Genomic DNA, 17995 nt, shown 5'->3' with positions numbered 1-17995 from the left:
TGCAGTCTCTATTCATTCAACTTACACTGGAAATTTCCAGCCAAAATGTATATTGTAATAGGCTGTATATTAACTTATTGGGAGAAAACTAGTAGTTCTATGTAAAATCAGACGTTGAGCACCCCCATATAGTCAAAATGGCATGATCCTTATTTCACTGTCTTGTTTCATTGTCTTGGGGTTTTCTATTCAGACATACTATGCACTAAGCGTACAAAACAAAAAAACTTCACTTCCCCTCCGCTGCTACAACTCCATCCTAAGGAAACACTGTCTATAATATCTAATTTCTGTCAAAACAACATACAATAGTATTTATTTTCCTTTGAATATGTTTATGTCCTTTTCAAATATCACCATTTTGCTAAATATTAGATACATTTCTTTAAAAGGGTAAACAAGGAATATTAGGATACTACTGCTTTCACAATAGTGGTTGAAAAAGAGAATGGAAGGAGATAAGAGCTTAGAACAAAGTTACCCTCCCTGTCAACACTAACAGAAAACCTCTTGGGTGCCTCCACGTTCTCTTTCATGAAACTGTCTTCTAATATTTCAATAACTGTACTTTCATGATATTACTGGTACCATATGTCATATTTTGTGCCAGTAAGGAAGCTTAAAAAAACTGTAGGATGAAAAAGTGATAATTAGGAGGAGTCATCAGACAGACATGCTCATTAAATTTGAGGATATTAAGAAAATTCTATGAGATGATTTTACTCCCATCCATTGCAGTTTAAAAAATGTATATTAAATTATTCAGTCTCAGTGCTAACAAGTTTTGGGGAGGTCAAGGTCTGTTCTTCCGTTCAGCTGGGATTACAAAGTTAGCGGGATATAAATTATAGGTAATGCAGTAGGATTTAAATTAGATTATAAATAAAATATGAAGCCAAGAGGCACCTTGACACTGTCCCGTCATTTTGAATGTAAAAGATAGGACTATAATGGGCTTATTCACATTTAAATTAAAATGCAGTGTTGGTTCTAATGTGTGTGTCTTTGATGTGTGTATACATAGATTCAGGATGGTGAGACCAGATATTTCTTTCTATCTGCGCCATTTTTTCCAGTTTTCCTGAAAAGCAGCCACACAAGCGACAAATCATCATTTTGACGTTGTTGGAGCCACAACAGTGAGAGTTTAGCACTCCTACCTCTCACGTACAGTATTCTCTAAGCAGAAATGTCACTCCACTACAGCTCTGGAGCTGGGGGAATGATGCAAAAGTGATGCAAGCGCGAAGCCAGCTTCGCTACAACGTGGCCATCTGGGAGAGGTCTGCCAACCCCGCAGCAAACGTCAGGAGCTCAGGCCAACTCAACGAGAATCCTGCCAGCTGCAGGAGTGGGAGAGAGTGGCTGGCGGTGCCAGCAGGCTGGTGCCAGCGCCGGGGAAATCAGGCCGGCTGCTTGGCTGCTTGGCTGCTTGGCTGAGTGGCTGGCAGGGTGGCTTGGTTTGGGGATCACGTTGCACTGCTGTGCAAATTCTAGCTCGGCACTACACCTGCCCCCCCAATCCCTCCCCTTCACTCAATGGCAGGACTCACAGATGCTTGCAAAGCTCCAGAGGACAGCGCACAGCTCCCCACTCTCTCTGAAGTTAGACCAAAATAACCACAGGTGACTCTGGATCGGCGGGGGTGTGTGCAGGCTTTTTAAAGCCCGAGTGAGGCATCTTGCAATTCACAAAACGCCTCCTGCTCTGCTTTGACGACAAGCGAAGAGATAAAAAAGTGGCACATTGTCACAGCAAAATGCATCACTAAACACCAGCACATCCCTCATTTCTCTCTCTCTCTCCCTGTTTTGATTATTTTCTTTAGCAACAGGTGAGAGAAAGTTCTACAATCGATTACCCTTCGGTGTGCGATGGAAACTGATTAGCAGGAGAACTGAAACGAAGTTAACTCAAATAGATTTGCCTGCTCCTGAAGGGCACAGAGAGACCACTGGATGGATCCCAATGAGAGCTGTTTCCAATGCAATCACTCCGGTAATCAATGGAAACAATTAAAGGAGTTTCACGTAGTGACGGCGATGGCAAAAAAATCAGTCAGTGGTGTTAACATTTGTTGTCAAATATGAACATAAAATATTTCTCTCTGTAACTGGCATATCGCCGAAAGCAACAAGTAATATCTGAGCAATCAGGAAAAAAATGATTTTTCGGAAACACTTTTCAACAGTCATTTGCTTTGTGCCACATCTAAATAAGAAGTTAAAATTCAGATTGCAGTTATGTGTTTTTATAACATCAATGTAATTACAAAACAAGTAAAAGAGCTACCTTGAAAGACAGCTGACATCAAGACAGCATAACATACCTGACAATTTAGTGCAATTTACAGACAGAGGAAAGGTAATGATGATGATGATGATGATGACGACCTCTGAAAGGCAGTGTTAGGGAAGCACTCTGCAGCTCTGTGAGATAACTTTAAATGATCCATAATGACAGGGTCTGAGTGCGTATAGGCTGACAAAGTCACGCAAAGACATCTAGCAGTGTAGCAACGTACAAACTTGTCCACATAGATAACAATTTGACCACATTACTTAGGCATAATTACGCATACATTTCCGTGCTTTGTTATGACACACAAACACACTCTGGGAGCCAGGGCTGCAAGAGGAAAGAAGGGGGACTCGACTGAAGTCTGAGGTCCGAGGGCCTGCACATCAATAACAGGGCGAAGTGAGGTAGATGAAACACATTACTTTGACCTAAAGAGCTCAGTAATTACATTTGGCATTTTGACAAGTGTTTAGCTGCAGTGAAGGTCAGTCCTGTCAGCATACGAGATCTATGCTAATCCACTCAGACGGCAGAAAATGAGGAGACAAGAATTCGAGGGAAGGAAAGAAAAGGCCCGAGATGCAACTGATGCCTTTGTAAAAGTAACTGAAACTCTTCCTCCACCAAGTCATCAGGATCTAGACTGAAGCTCAGTGACAGAAATATATCAGCGGTTCCTACATTGCTTCCTACTCTAGGAAGCATTGCTTCCTCCTCTACAAATGCAATCACTGAACAACTCACACTTGTTACTGAATTGTTGCTACATTATTCCATTCTATTTACATCAAAGGGCATGAAGGAATGACTTAAAACCAATCAAATCATAAATGAAATGTGAAAATGCATAGACCAGATGAAAATCTAATTTAAAAAAAATGTTTGGATGAATACATGGTAGGAACATCGATAATAACTACACTTGATGATATAATTTGAACAGATGCTAATCAAAAAAACATAACAGATTCAAATTAACAACCCTAATTGAACCAGTTGGTCTCTTTTGGTGCTTAATCACAGATCTGGGAATCACTGGAAATCACCAACAATTGCCCATTGTTGGATCTCAGGCTGTATTTAGGCCCATGTGTGGTAAACAGGTCACTAACAGACAAGAGCTAGTACCATGGGAGGCTTAAAAAACAAATCTGAAAATCTACTCCAAAAGGGAACATCTTGTTAGAATTCTGGCAGCAGCATTTGTTGGAATAGGTTACTAAGCTAAATTGGCTAAGACCACTTCATACAGATAAGAGCAAAATGTACAGAAGTACAGTTTCCATGTTTACAGATTCAAAGATTCATCAAAATTGAACTCTTCCTCTGGGTTGTTGTGACCGTTTTGTTGCAGTGTTTTATGTTATGTGGGTCACGTCCGCTAGGTACCTGAGTATTGGTAAAACCACTGTAAACCTAAATTGAATGTTACGAAGCAATCAGCGGCAGGTCCGAGCTACTGTAGCGTTAGCTGGCTGCATCACTATAGGCTAATGTTAGTAAACAAATCGCTCCACTTTTGCTTTTTACCGTTACATCCTTTCTTGCAGGCTAAATCAACAGGATAGTAACACGGGTCGTGTTAGTTGATGAAGTAATATGGAAAGCTAACGTTATATAACTTTGCCCCGGATAACATCAGCAACTGCTCGGCGTTAGCCGGCGAGCTAACGTGACTTTCTCTGTGTTTCTCCAGCTTTACTAATGCTCACTTTGTTCTTACTCGACATCATCACATAATTCATTCACACATTCAGCACATAAACCTTTATTGTTGTTTTGTATCCTTACGTGGAGCCTGTGTTTTGCTGTGAGCCGGTTGTTTTATGGTGTTAGTGGACTGCATGTCGTTAGCTGCCGTGTTGTCACTGTAGTACGAGAGAGGCTCGGGAGCGCGAACAGGACTGAATCCGACCTGGAGACCTCACATTAAAAGCAGAATAGTGGATAATGCAAGCAACGGAGTGAGTTTTGAGCCCACTGACAATAAGGCAATGAAAATTTGAAAAATTTCATTGAAAAACTTAAATATAGTCCCTTTAATAAGATAGCATACAGCACTGCATACGGAAGAGTCATCCTCTTTAAATGGATGTGTCTGCACCTCGCTGTGTGTGTGTGTGTGTGTTGTCAACGGTCATCAGAAAAAGAGTAAAGAACAAGCAATGAATTCAGTTCAACAAGACATTGGTGAACTGGTGAGTGAAAAACATTACAAGGAAATCATTAGCAAATGAAAATTAGAAGATAGCCCAAAAATAAACTTAGAGATCTTGTAGAAGTCACGTGCAACACAATTTATGCAACATGAATAAATAAAATTCATTGATGTTTTAACAAAACAGAAAAACTTCCAAGTTTAATAATGAACAACAAAATATTTTTTATATATATATAGTCTAAAAAGTAATTTTTGATTGATATGTGAACTAGACACTAAACACTTCCCGCCTATTAATTAGCATGTAAATTAAGCATTGACTGGTTTCCCCTCTCCAGGGGAATAATGTCTTTTAACTTATGAAACTGATCTGACCTCTCTGCCAGTAAATTATTTACATGTCAACACACAAATCAAACTTCAGAAGCAACATTGACTAAGTGAGCACCCAGCTATTGTCTGTCTATAACAAAGACGGGTTAGTTTAACTCGAGAAAAGTGGAGTCTGAAACTGACCACTACCAGCAGCAACTGTCTAACTAACTAACCCTCCATAATCCCTAGAGTGGACAGCTTTTGGGCATGTGTGAGTAACTATTTCACACTGAGAGGCATGATTAGCATGTATGCAAAAACAAGTGCTGGTGGGATAAAAAAGAAAGTCAAATGAACAGACGGTGCAGGGATAAGGCAATCTCAGCTGCTCTCCTCCTGCTTTAAGTGCTAATTGAGCTGCCCGCTGTCCTGACCCTGACCCCCGGCCTATTCACGGGGTCCCGTTCTCACGGCCGTGACGCACCGCTGGAAGTAGCCTCTAGGTCCCCCGCCCACCCCTTGGCTGAACAATGAGGGTCACCACCTCGCTGCCCACCGTCTTGACATCCACCCCCACGTTTGACAATGGCCCCTGGTGGCCCCAGAGTTGCTCACAATGGGCTGACGCGCATGACAGAAGTGGTAACGTGGCTTCTTAAAATGCAACACCAGGTCTGGCAGGCCTGGCTGCATTAATCGGACATTGGGGCACCTGGAGGCTGAGGTCAGAATTGACCCGGTGTAAGACGGAGAAAGATGATGTTTAAACTGGACTCCTGAGAGACTGCAGTCACAACTGGCTTCATTTTTGGTATCAAATAAATGTGCTATATAGTCACATTACAGTAACTACACATGATCTGTCAGTAAAATCCAAAATGTGCAAAATGACCTATAACTAATTAAGTGACAAAATATAAATAAATAATATGTATAGACATAATTCAGTCATTAATAAATGACGGGATCAGAAATTAATAAAACATGTATGGACATTTTATTTTGTCTGCGTGTGTTATACCATTGAAATAGCCCAGCCAACAGCGGATTACATGACACTGGCGAATACCATATATAAGTAGTCTTGCATGTATCTTGTTTCTTCCATATAGACATTAAGCATTCATAAGAATACATTAACTGAGGATTCCAAATAAAATGTAAAATGCACAACTGACGAATCTTGTGTTCTTATGTAAAAAGGTGAATTTGACTCTGTTGTCAAATATTAAATAAGACAATTCCAGTCCAAATTGAAAGTGAATATAATCATTGGGACTGTATTTGTTTTAACATTCCACATGTTCCCCTTTAACCACTGCATACCTTACACGTCTTCTGAGTTTGATTTATAATTTGGGGCTGAATGCACTTAACAAAATAAGTATTTCATTGCATTGTTGCCACAGTGACTCACTTATTCATATGCAATATAGCATAACCTATCAATACTTACCTGAAACAACAGATGGTGCCAGTGGGGTGTCGTCATCAGGTTTTAGTCACTGGGTTTCATCCTATATAATACTGTCACATTTCCATTTTATATTTTCAACTTTTGTTCAGCATTCTCAGATTTTCTTTCTACGTTCTCAGTTGTCGATTAAATTGTTCTCATGACTGATTCCTGGATATTAGAAACACCTCTCAGTGTAACACCATTCAATTCAACAGCTCCACAAACTGCAGCCTCCAAAATGACCACATTAAAAGGATCTGAATCATTCTTCCAACACTGCACATAGTTCAATGTTTAAACATTTCTTTGGCACACAGTGATGTCTTACTGAAGCGTTCGCAGAGCTTAAATCAAACAAAACTGAATTATTTTTAACACAGCTGCCAAAAGCATTCCACCAAAACACACAACTTTGTGACAGATGAGATGGACGTCCAATCTCTACCATCCGCTGCGGAGCGGCTATAAATGATGATAAAACGACGTCATTACAATGGCCGTGTAAAGCTTAATGTTTCAGAAAAGCACTATAAACCCTGGCCAGGGGGGATAATGTACGCTTTGGGATGGATTGATATTCTAGTTGAATATGACAAACGACACTTTAAAGACAGCCCGCCCACACTATTGCACTTTAGCTGAGAGGACGCCATATTTCATTTCGAGCACGTTCTGTCAAATGTTTGCATTAATAACAATCGAGACTCATCCGTGACCCCGCAGAGCCAGCGAGAGCGGCGGGCGGGAAATGAGCACGCCAACAATAGCTCTTAAAAACAGGAGAGAAGCCGTTGCATAATCAGCAGTGTGTCTATACATGTGTGTATGCATGTATGTGTGTGTGTGTGTGTGTGTGTGTGTGTGTGTGTGTGTGTGTCCCAGGGAATATCAGGAAAGTACTCTCTCTCTCTGGACTGACACCTTGGCTAATGGCAAACATTCCTCCTCTCTTTATTCCCCACTTCATCAACACCCTCTCCTCATTACCGTGAGTCACACTGTAGCCTGGTACACACACACACACACACACACACACACACACCTTCACAATGTCTGTCCTGCTGGATTGCACTCTGAAAGATTATTACAGAGACCTGCTCCATGTGACAGGCTGAACTAAGTCATTTTGATTTGGAGGATCTTGAAACAGAATCACTGAGGAGCTTTCTTCAAAGGTGGTGGATCACAGATCCCCTGACAATGAGCAATTTTACATCATTATCCCGGTTTTTTAGTCTTTCTTGACTCCTGGTTTTGATCATATTCCCAACGTGGCGTTTACGAGAAACAAAGTTACAGTTCTACTGTATTTTGCTTCTTCATATGACCACCAAGAATGGAAAATGAGAGGAACAGAGCAGTTACTGATGTCACACTTGCATTCATCATCATATTTCTTGTTTCACAGACTGTTATGCAAGTTAAGCTTACGATGCACCTGCACACATGACAGAAAGTGATCCAAAACTTTGATATCGGAGTAGTCCAGCTTGCATATTTGGGTTTCTCAAAACCAGGATAAGTTTCCAATACCAGAATGTAAAACCAAAAAAACCCAATCACAGCTGGAATACAGAACAACATGCTCATGATTCTGAGCTTGTTCTATGACTGTAACTGTCTAATTTAAAAAATCTACAATTTATGTAATATTAGTCCTTACTTACAATCAATCTAAGATATGTGTGAGCACAGTCACCTGTGTGTTGGCACAGCAAAATGTGAGCTAGCTCTGGCCTATAACTGGAAAAACAATTTGGCTAGGTTTTGCGGGGTGTGGATCTGGATCAATTTGAGCCGAAAACAAAGTGTAGGCCAGAACTGAAACCTCATTCATTACAAGTCACTCTGGAACCAGGACTTAGGTCACTGTTAGGCTAAGACATTTGTATACCTGGGGTGTTAGCGAACATCTTTAGCAGAGGGTAGCGTTAGCGTTAATAGTGAAAAGTCCATTTTAACTTTAAACAATGGGATTGGGATAGCATGTGGATGGAAGTTTGATTTGAGTAGTTTTTCAAAAATTTACAATGGCTTTTTTGGTAGGACCAAACCACTTTCTTCAGCATAAGGTGAACATATACTGCTTTCCAGGGATTACATTTTTCCGAAGAATTCCCACTGTAAAATGAGACTGCTGCTTGTTTAGCTACAGTACCTAATTCTCAAAAGCTGATCGGTCCTGTTTTTTGTCTTTATAGGTACAACTCATACTGATTGGCAATGCGAGACTGAAAGCCACATTGTGTGTCCTTTTGAGAAAAATCTGCCTTATCAGACTTTTCATATTTGAGAAAGGCATTAATGAACTGACTCGTTTCTGAAACACAACAAAGTTCTCTTTTTTTCTAGCATGTTTTTTTAGGCACACATCCAACTCTCCAATGGATTTCCACGATGGAGCCAAACATGGCTGCTTAGAGATTTGTGACAACAGAAAATTCTACTGGCTTCCTTTCAAAATGGGCCAATACCAAATACTTACCCAAACTAAACCAAATGGAACACAAAGGAATAGAAAAACTCGCCATAAAGTGCCAGTGTGGGTATGGCAGAATACACAGTGGGAGACAAAAAAACACACACGTCACACATTTTGAAAAATGTTCACAGGGCCTCAGGTGCAGCGGCAAGCCAATGATAATGGCCTGTCTTTTTCTCTGTCAGTATAGACAACATTACTCAGTCAAGGAGGACCTACCAGCCACATTGGCCACATCTGCGGTGCTGACGTTCTGAGGGTTTGGGCTCACTTTGAAGGTCACAGCAGGGCCCACCACCCTGTAAAACACACACACACACACACATATTTAGAAGCTTTGCAAAAGACATCCTCAGAATATATTTTCCATAGTAACAAGGTGTTGTTTGTCATACCGCAGGAGAAAAGGAGTTGTGTTCATTAAAACTTAACCATACGTGGCACTTGAAAGAAAAAATGTGTTAACCTGTGGCGATCCTTTAGGCTGCTGCAATCCCCATCACCACTGCGAGATAACCTCTTGAATCTCAATGTAATGCGCCCGGCGGCATTTAAGCTCGGTGGGAAATGAAGAGGAGGGGGTTGGGGATGAGAGGATTTTGGTCATCAACAAGAGGACGCTCTGATACGTGATTCTCAGATGAGCAAATGCACCTCTAGCAGCCTAGTTTATGATACATTTACATTTTGATTTGACGTATGGTGATTGCAACGTATATAGTCGTGATAGATGTAAATTGAGGGTGATGTAAATTGAGGGTGACAGAAACTGGGGCAGCGAGAAAGGCAAGAGAGACAATATGGGCAGAAAGGGCACAGAAAGACTTCTGTATTGTTTTTGTAGGTGCTTTTGAAGGTGCTTTTTTTTTGCCCTGTTCATCCAACATTCATGCCAATAAAGCAGCTTGAATTGAAACACTGATGGAGTGACGCAGAGAAGCTGGGTGGTCAGAGGCAAAGCGGAGTCTCCCAATGTGATTAACCTTTTGTTTTTCCCGCTGTAATTCAGACTAAAGGCCCTGCAGGACGATATATTACCAAGTTCCCCTCCAGGAAGCATTGTGCACCGCTATAGGAAGTGACTGCTACTGTAACACCTTTGTAAAATATGGTGACTCCATTTATGGAGCAGGCCCTATCTTAAAGTTGTTGGCAGAAAAAAAATGTTTTCATGGATTCAGAAAAGTGATTTCATCTCAGGTTGATGGATTTAAACTGCTGCACTTTCATTGTGGGGTTTCTGCGGGGTGTGGGGTCTGCCTCTTCAGTTTCAATACAAACATGAAAAAACAGAGTAACTGTTCCATTTTACCCATTTAAATAAAGTAAAATAAGCAGCACAAAAATGTAAGGAAGAAAACAAAAAAACAATTCTACCTTTTTTACAAACTTCTATCTTTGCTCAGTACTTTTCAAACTTTGCCCTTTTGTACAAAATGTCCTACATGCATGGTCAAATTTAATCTACAACAAGCTTTCCAAGTAAAACACAAACACAAAAAACATTTAAAGGATCTTTTCCCCAGGATGTTCTTTGGATGAGCAAACTGTCAATCCTATCCAGCCAGGCTTCTATGACGGCACCCGCCCTAATTTTGTAACACAATCTCTATCCTATTTCACCAAATCTCAGGAAAAAAAACTCCAACATGTCCTTTTTCAAACCTTTTGATTAACAGTCTTCTTTGACATTCCCAGCCATGCAACTATTATTGCCGGTTTTTAATTGGGTTTCCTGGGCCCTGAGGTCAGTGTATCAAAGAAAAACAGGAACAGCACCAAACTCAAATTCACGTCATGCATTAGTAATGTTATGCTATTCTAACATTTAAGGTGCAATAACAAACTAATTAGACTGGGTCAAATTAATGATCCCCAGGGAGAAACCTAGTGAAGCTAAGTGCTTGAATTAAAAATATAATAAGAAAACAACTTTTCTTCCTGACTCTTTTGTTATGAATTCCACAATGTACTGTTCCATTTACACATCTACACTCTATATGCTAGATTCCTTATAATATCTTGTTTGTTCAAACATAAACTGAGCAGCCAAAGAGACCAAAATGACAAAAAGCCCCCGTCTCGACCGCTTTGTCTGAGGAACTCCACACAACACGGCGGCTCATTTTTCTGACCATTATTTCTCCTCCGAGGAATGAGGCCGATATATTTGTCACGTCTATGAAGTGATTCATCAGCCGGTGCAGGCGAAGTCTCCGTGTGTGATGAAGAGGGTAAATCACTCATGTTGAGTTGATCACATATCCATCTGTCGGCCTCTACCACCCAGGGCAGGTCCCACACAAAGACACCACATTGACTTTGAACCTCGTAAATAACCTTGTCACTCACCGGGCAAAAGAAGCTCGCAGGAGGTGATTTCTACATCTTCTGTTGCTCATATATCATTTGGAAAATTATTAGACTATACAGTAATATATGTTAGAATGCTGATATACAGTATACACACACACACATATATATATATATATAATTGTCATTATTATTAACCAAAACCTCAAGCCCAGAAGCCTTCAACATGGTGTCCATCCATATAAACACAAATAAGAGATTTTTCAATATTATTGGCTGATAAAAAATATATATATTGTACGTATATTAATTTAGTTGAAAAAAAAAATCTTTGTCTTCGTCATTTAGAGGTTTTTATCAAACAGCAGCATTGCAGTGACTGATTGCACGGGAAAAAACGATAATGATGATGTTTGGAGTGAACTGAAACGATACATCCTACCGTCTAAAAAGAAGAGAAAGCTACTCTGACGGTATGATTGACGACAAAAACAAATCCTGTCTTGTCAAGAGATAAAAGAGAACTTTAGTCTTTGGTTGAAAGAATGACAACACCTTTACACACTCGATGCTCATTTTCATAGATATTCGAGGATCTATGACCTAAATATGTTTTTATTTTCCTTTTTTACTTGTAAATTGTTTTGGAAGACAATTTTTCAAGACAAAGCTGAACAAATACCGTATCATCATAGTGCTGATAACTATTTATACATTTGTGATTGGTGGAAGACGTAACCATAGAAATACAACAAAGGAAAACACTTTATTAACACTGCTGATAATATAAGAAGTTCCTTTAGCTTTGTTACCTAACATGTCATACATACAGCTCATCAAAACTGACAATATGCTAAATTTGAGGTCATAAAACAATGAAAATCCCCCAAATGTCTTGCATTATTCCAGATTAGTTGATGGATTACATGCTCTTTTACAAGTTGAAAAGAATAGCTAATCCTCTAGACAAAGTTTAAAGTCATTATGTCATTGAGCTGAAACAACTCTGCCTCTCAGAGTCCCAGAAAAGTTAACACTCATATTTTATGAGCTTATCCCATGCTGACTGGAAAAGCCCAATGTAGAAAATATCCAGTAACTCTAAAAACTGAGATACTGTAAATGAACTGGAATATAACCATAATATATTTGTAGGTTGAAAGAAGAAAGTCTCCCAGAGCGAAAAAGAAATGAGGACGTGCCACAGGCTCAAAACCATAACCGAGTATACCGTATCAGTTTCTTCACTGCCAAAATCTCAATTATATCAATTTATTTTTATTTATAAATGAGTCCAAAAATATATTTCTAAAAATGACTTGTTTCTACTAGAAAAATCTTTGTTTCATGTTCTTGGCTCAAGTTAAATGTTTTGCTGATACTAGCATTTATTATATTGTTTCAAGATAGTGAAACTAAAACTGTTGAAACTAACTGATTTGAACACAGACTTAAGTAGTCTCCTTAGGCATCAGCTGACTGTGGAACAATAAAGTATAATTACTGCACATACAGACAGGGTGCTTTGTACCAAAATTATACTGCGATGTCAGAGTTTTTCACTTGAAAATAAAACATTTAAGACTCAAAATCAGGACTAACAGACTGATAAATATGTAGACTGTTCGCAGTGTTCACACCTAGCAGTCCACATCTGGTCCATCATCCTTATCATCCTCACATCCAGCAAGTTCAGGCCCACTCTCTCCTCCTAGTGGCGGCTCTTTAATATGACCCTACAGCACAGACAGACATTACATCACCTCGACCCTCCTGTTTAAAAAAAACCAAAAACCTCCAGTCTACACTCTGGTGACAGTTACGCAACAGCCATCATTATTCGGCAGCCAGCTACAGTCAAAGGCTCTGTGAAGCCACCCACATCAACGCATCCCTCTCCCGCCCTCTTCTTCACCCTCAACCACTACCAGGCCACCGCGGCAGCTAAAAACATTTCCAAGGCCATTTTGCTGAAAGCGCTCACCGTCAGTATTATCTAATCAGTATCGAATTGTTCCAAATGAAACATAAGGGTGTGAGTCACTCTCTAGGTTTGTTTTGTGTCCTGGCACAGTGTGTAGGCTCACTTTTATGATTCATATGTTGCCAGTGTGGAAGTTTTGCTGCGGGCTCGCTGAACCGCTGCTGCTCTCTGGTTCCGGCCCCCGAGAGTAAATTGTTAGAAAAGGGAAGTTTTGTTGTCTTTTCAGTGGCTGGGGTTGCACAGGTCGCTAACTACTTTGTTCACAGACATTTTTGTTGTTGTAATATGCTAATCTGGTGCTACTGTGTGAAGTGTTAGGTTGAGGTGCCCGCGGTGTTGCTGCCCGGCGAATGGATGAAGGGGATTTTGTACAGTGGCTGAGATGCAAAATCAATGTATGGGAGGGAAAGAGGGAGTAACCCATACGCTGCTACGACTTTGTATAGTACTTTCAGCTCAGGCACAATCAGTACAACTTCTGGAACCTTAAAGACCAGTTCATTCAACAACAACAATGCACATCTTTCCATCTTGACAGTTATATTAGTTGTATTTGTCTGTTTTTTGAGATATCCAATTTGGTACATTAAATCATATCTATCTGCAAGGCTGGATATCAATACGGGAAAATATGAGCTGATTGGCATTTGGATTGCAGCTAAGCCATCTAGTCATCTAGGAGTCCCTGCAGCTACAAATAAAACTCTGGAAGTGATGGAAAGCCTTTTGAACGTGCAGTAAGAGCCACAGAGCCCGACTCTGTCCTTCAGGTTGATAAAAGTATATGAGGGAAACAATGAAGACAATAATACAGTATGTTCTCTTCATTATAGTATTGTAAATAGATGTTAAGGCAATTCTGCTCATGCCAGAGTTTAATTCTTTTTTCTTTTTACCTCACACATCATCATTCTTAAATGTAAGCTTGTCATCTCAACTGATGTGAGATTAATGCAACATACTGACCCTGTTTGTTTGATGTGTTTAATGTTAGAGAATAATCTTTGTTACAGTAAAAGGGTACAGTAAAACAATTCCAAAGTTTCGAAAGCTGCCAAACATTAATATATAAATACACATAAAATGAAGCACAAGACATTTGTAATATTTCCATTTGATGGAATAGTGCAGCCATTAAAACCACGGCATATTTGGTATATGGTGAATATTTCAGTCATTGTTCATCAAACTGTAGCTTCAGTGAAGCGCTCGGATAGTCGATATTGACAGTATAAGAACATCTTTCTAACCTTAACTCTACATAATCGACAAACTGGATTTTACGAGATTAGGAGAGAAAAAATCTCTGGAAAGCAGTCGGTGGTGGTGTTCAGGAGTAGGGCGGTGAAAGCCAGAGGCAGGCTGGGTAAATCAGGAGTGTCAGCAGGCAGTGTCAGTGTAAAGCTTTGTCTCCTGCTTCTTCTGGTGGAGGTGACTGACGTTGCCACAGTGTTGAGGACCCGGGCGGGCCTGGACAATAACCTCTAACAAATTGTCAATGCGGCTCCCCCTGCTGGGCTTTCACTGTGCTTGCAACAAAAGAGACAACCAGCTTTCTCCCTCTCTCTCTCCCTCTCTCACTATATATATATATATATATATATATATATATATATATATATATATACATATATATATATATACATACATATTTCAGTCACTCTCTTGCTTTCTCTGCCTCCAATCCATCACTCTCCCCAGTGTATAGCTCCCTCCTTTCTTTCCCAGAATAGGAGAACAAAGACAAAAGGTGCATTAGAACAGGAGAACAGTACAGGCCACCCAGGGACTAAATACAGCAGCCGAGGAGCGCGGCGAGGTGCCGCGGGAACAAGGGGGCCAGGCGGCGGGGGCGGAGAGAGAGAGAGAGAGTGTGTGTGAAGGTATGTGTGTGTGTGTGTGTGAGAATCGCACGACCCCAAGCCACCCAATCCCCACCTGTCTGTCCACGCATATGCTGAATATACACATGAAATCTTCCTTCTCTGTCTTACTTACAGTTCAATTTGGAAGTTGCTTTATCAGCACTGTACAGTGCATTTACAGCATGAAAACTTCAGCGCACACAGGCGTACACAGCGTTTGTGTTCAAATATGAAAACAGTGCATTGTCAGTGTTTGCCTCGGTTTAACGGTGTAAAAAAACCACACCATCGCTTTGACAAACACATTATATAATCAACACTGGCTGACAGAGAGTACTGTCGTTGAAAAATCAAAACTTGATAATACCCTTAGGATTATGCTGTTATAACAAGATAACAGATAAATAATCTGAAATGATTCTCCACCGATCAGCCTGAAAATCACTCACCACATCCGACCCTGTTTAATACTAAAGATCATTACTTACACTATGACTTAATGTTGACAGTGAGTTGTTTTGTCTGTCAGTGTAAAATTAAACAATGCACTTTACATATTTATGTGAATAGGCCATGATGAAGGTGAAGATGAAGGTGTGTCCGGACTGAAGTCAATCAAACGTCAAACTTCACAAATACTAAAAAAGGTATTTTTACATGATCTGTTCATTGTTTTTGCTTTGTTTTGTTTTGTGAGCTGTCTCATCACTGCCCACCATTAGTTTTTTTTCAGCTGTTCTGTTGAGTGTTGCATTGTGGAACTGTTGTGTCTGCTGCGCACTACAGTCAAAAACACTTAATTCTGCCGTTTATTCCACTGTAAACAAACTACTTACTCAAAAACATGAGGTTAGAATTTGCATACACAGTAACAGTGGATCTCAAACTGGTGGGCTTCCAAAGAGAGGTCTGACAGAAAAAGAATGAGGCATAAAAGGCATATATGACATGTTGGGACATGGTCATTTGTCCACTATAATCATATATCACAAGTTTGTATTGGTTTCGCTTTCAATTTCTTGTAATAACTGAGATGACATTGCTGGAGTGAAATATCTTAGCAAATGATTTGATTTATCAGGTGAGAAAGTTAAAATTCTCCCTCACATACAAAGATTACCAGCCAGCACTGCTATACTTTTGTAAAAACCCATCAGCTGAGTGTTGTTACCTTGACGGAGTCTCTATTATGGTCTTTGGAATATACATGGCAATGGTCATTTGAGAGGAAATGTGCATGTGCTTTGATGAGCGAGTGCATAACAAGAGTCAGAGTGTCACCCATGGAGGAAAGTAATTGGAAAGTGGCAGATCATTAAAAAAACAACAATAATAAAACTGTTCTGTGGCTTTTTTAGCCAATCAAAACAGCTGGAGGGGGCAGACCAAGCGACAAGTTGTGAGGTTGTATTTCATGGGTTTGATTGCCTTCCTGGCAATTTGGAAGTGCAGCGAAAGACTGGCTTTCTAGGTTGGGGTGGTGTGTGTTGTGTGTGAGCTATGTGGGCGCTCACAAGTGCTCAGTTTTACTTTAAGGATTCAGTGTCAGAAGTGAAAGGTTAAGTCCTGTAAATTACAAGGGTCTTATTTTAAGTTTTGCCTTTGAACATTATGGGGAGATTGACGAACACGGAAACATCAATAATAGTAACTCCTTCATGGCAAAAAAAAAAGCATGAGATTATCAGTAATCTATCTACAAACAGTTATTTGGAAAAAAATCCGTAGTAAACATCACTATTTACAGACAGACAGAAGACATAACTTTAGACTACAGAAAATACATAAAATGGTCTGTCCTTAGGCATCCATTAGTTTCTTACTCTGACTAAGTGGGAAACAAAGTACCATAATTACTATATCCCTGAATTATCTTTAACCAAATCACACAGGTAGCTACTGTATTCTATGTTATCTCCTTTTGATAACTAATCAAATAACTAACATAATACTTTTTCACTTCCATTCACTGAAACTGCTTGGGGCTCCCCTGGGGAGATACACCTCACAAAATGAGAACCTCTGCTTTAAAGGATCTAAATAAAGTGTCTGAGCACCTGAATCAGCGGTTCCCAACTTTTCTGGCTTGAAAAACAAACAAAGCAAGCCAACAGGGGTGTTTTTACCATCTCAGGTTGTTTCATTATTTTATTTTGTTTTGTTTTTAGGCCTGAAGAGGTGAAAGCAGGGCGGGGATTGCCCCCTCAGTTTGGGCTCATGCCCCTTAAAAAAAGATGTGCCCTTGTGTTTGGCCTGTCAAATGAAGTGGCCTTGATGCCGCGCCCACACTGCCCCACCTGATTGTGCCGTTTTCTCCTCTGCCTCTCTCCTGTCAATACGCTTCTGAGACACCAGTGTCTTTTGTTGAGCGCGTGGGCTTTGAGCAGCCCATACAAAAGCAAGAGAGAGAGCTGCGTCGTTGGCCCACTTCGATTATGAACCAGCCCACATCCTCCTCCTCAAGATCTTCAATACCAGTTCAACTGTTACTCAAGGTTTTGCAACTGAAGCGCAAGACAGAGGACAACAGGGATAATTGTGGTGCCTTTTGTTTGAAAACAACTTTTCATAAAGTTGACACGCTCGTCGATGTCAAGAGAAGGCATGTGGACAAGCGAGAATGCATGAGTGTACGAATATGGACAGAACGGTCGATGTGATATAGAAACTTTACACATACAATACAGTGGATACTGTCTGTATACTGACTACTATCAACAGCAGCGGGTTCAACTGTAATCCACCGCAGTAGCGCTGGTTTTACCGGCGCAGCGGCCCGCATTGAAAATGTTCACAACCTACTGCAAAGTCACCTGTGGGGGGAAAATATAGCAACAACTCTGAGAGAGAGAGAGAGAGAGAGAGAGAGAGAGAGAAAGATAGAGAGAGGGTTCAGACAGAGTTCAGTGTCATTAATAAATGATTGCAGTTAGCAGCGGCTCGACTCCAACATGTCAATAAAGCGGACAAGCAGCTCTCATTGCTCTATTTGCTCTATTTCCCCCCCTCCCCCCAGAGCAAAAACTGTTGACAGAATAAAAATCAGGCGACGTCCTTGGATTTCTACTTTGTAAGGGCACTGTTTTTGTTTTTTCTATCCTTTTTTTTCACTTC

The 17995-nt window shown here is 40.3% G+C and overlaps 1 pseudogene; it reads right to left on the bottom strand.

Moving 5' to 3' along the window:
- Positions 1-17995, bottom strand: part of LOC123972424 — a 180955-nt pseudogene that overhangs the window by 136012 nt on the left and 26948 nt on the right.

Source organism: Micropterus dolomieu, linkage group LG06, assembly GCF_021292245.1.
Source record: "Micropterus dolomieu isolate WLL.071019.BEF.003 ecotype Adirondacks linkage group LG06, ASM2129224v1, whole genome shotgun sequence".
NCBI lineage: Eukaryota > Metazoa > Chordata > Actinopteri > Centrarchiformes > Centrarchidae > Micropterus > Micropterus dolomieu.
This window is presented reverse-complemented; position numbering and strand designations above follow the sequence as displayed.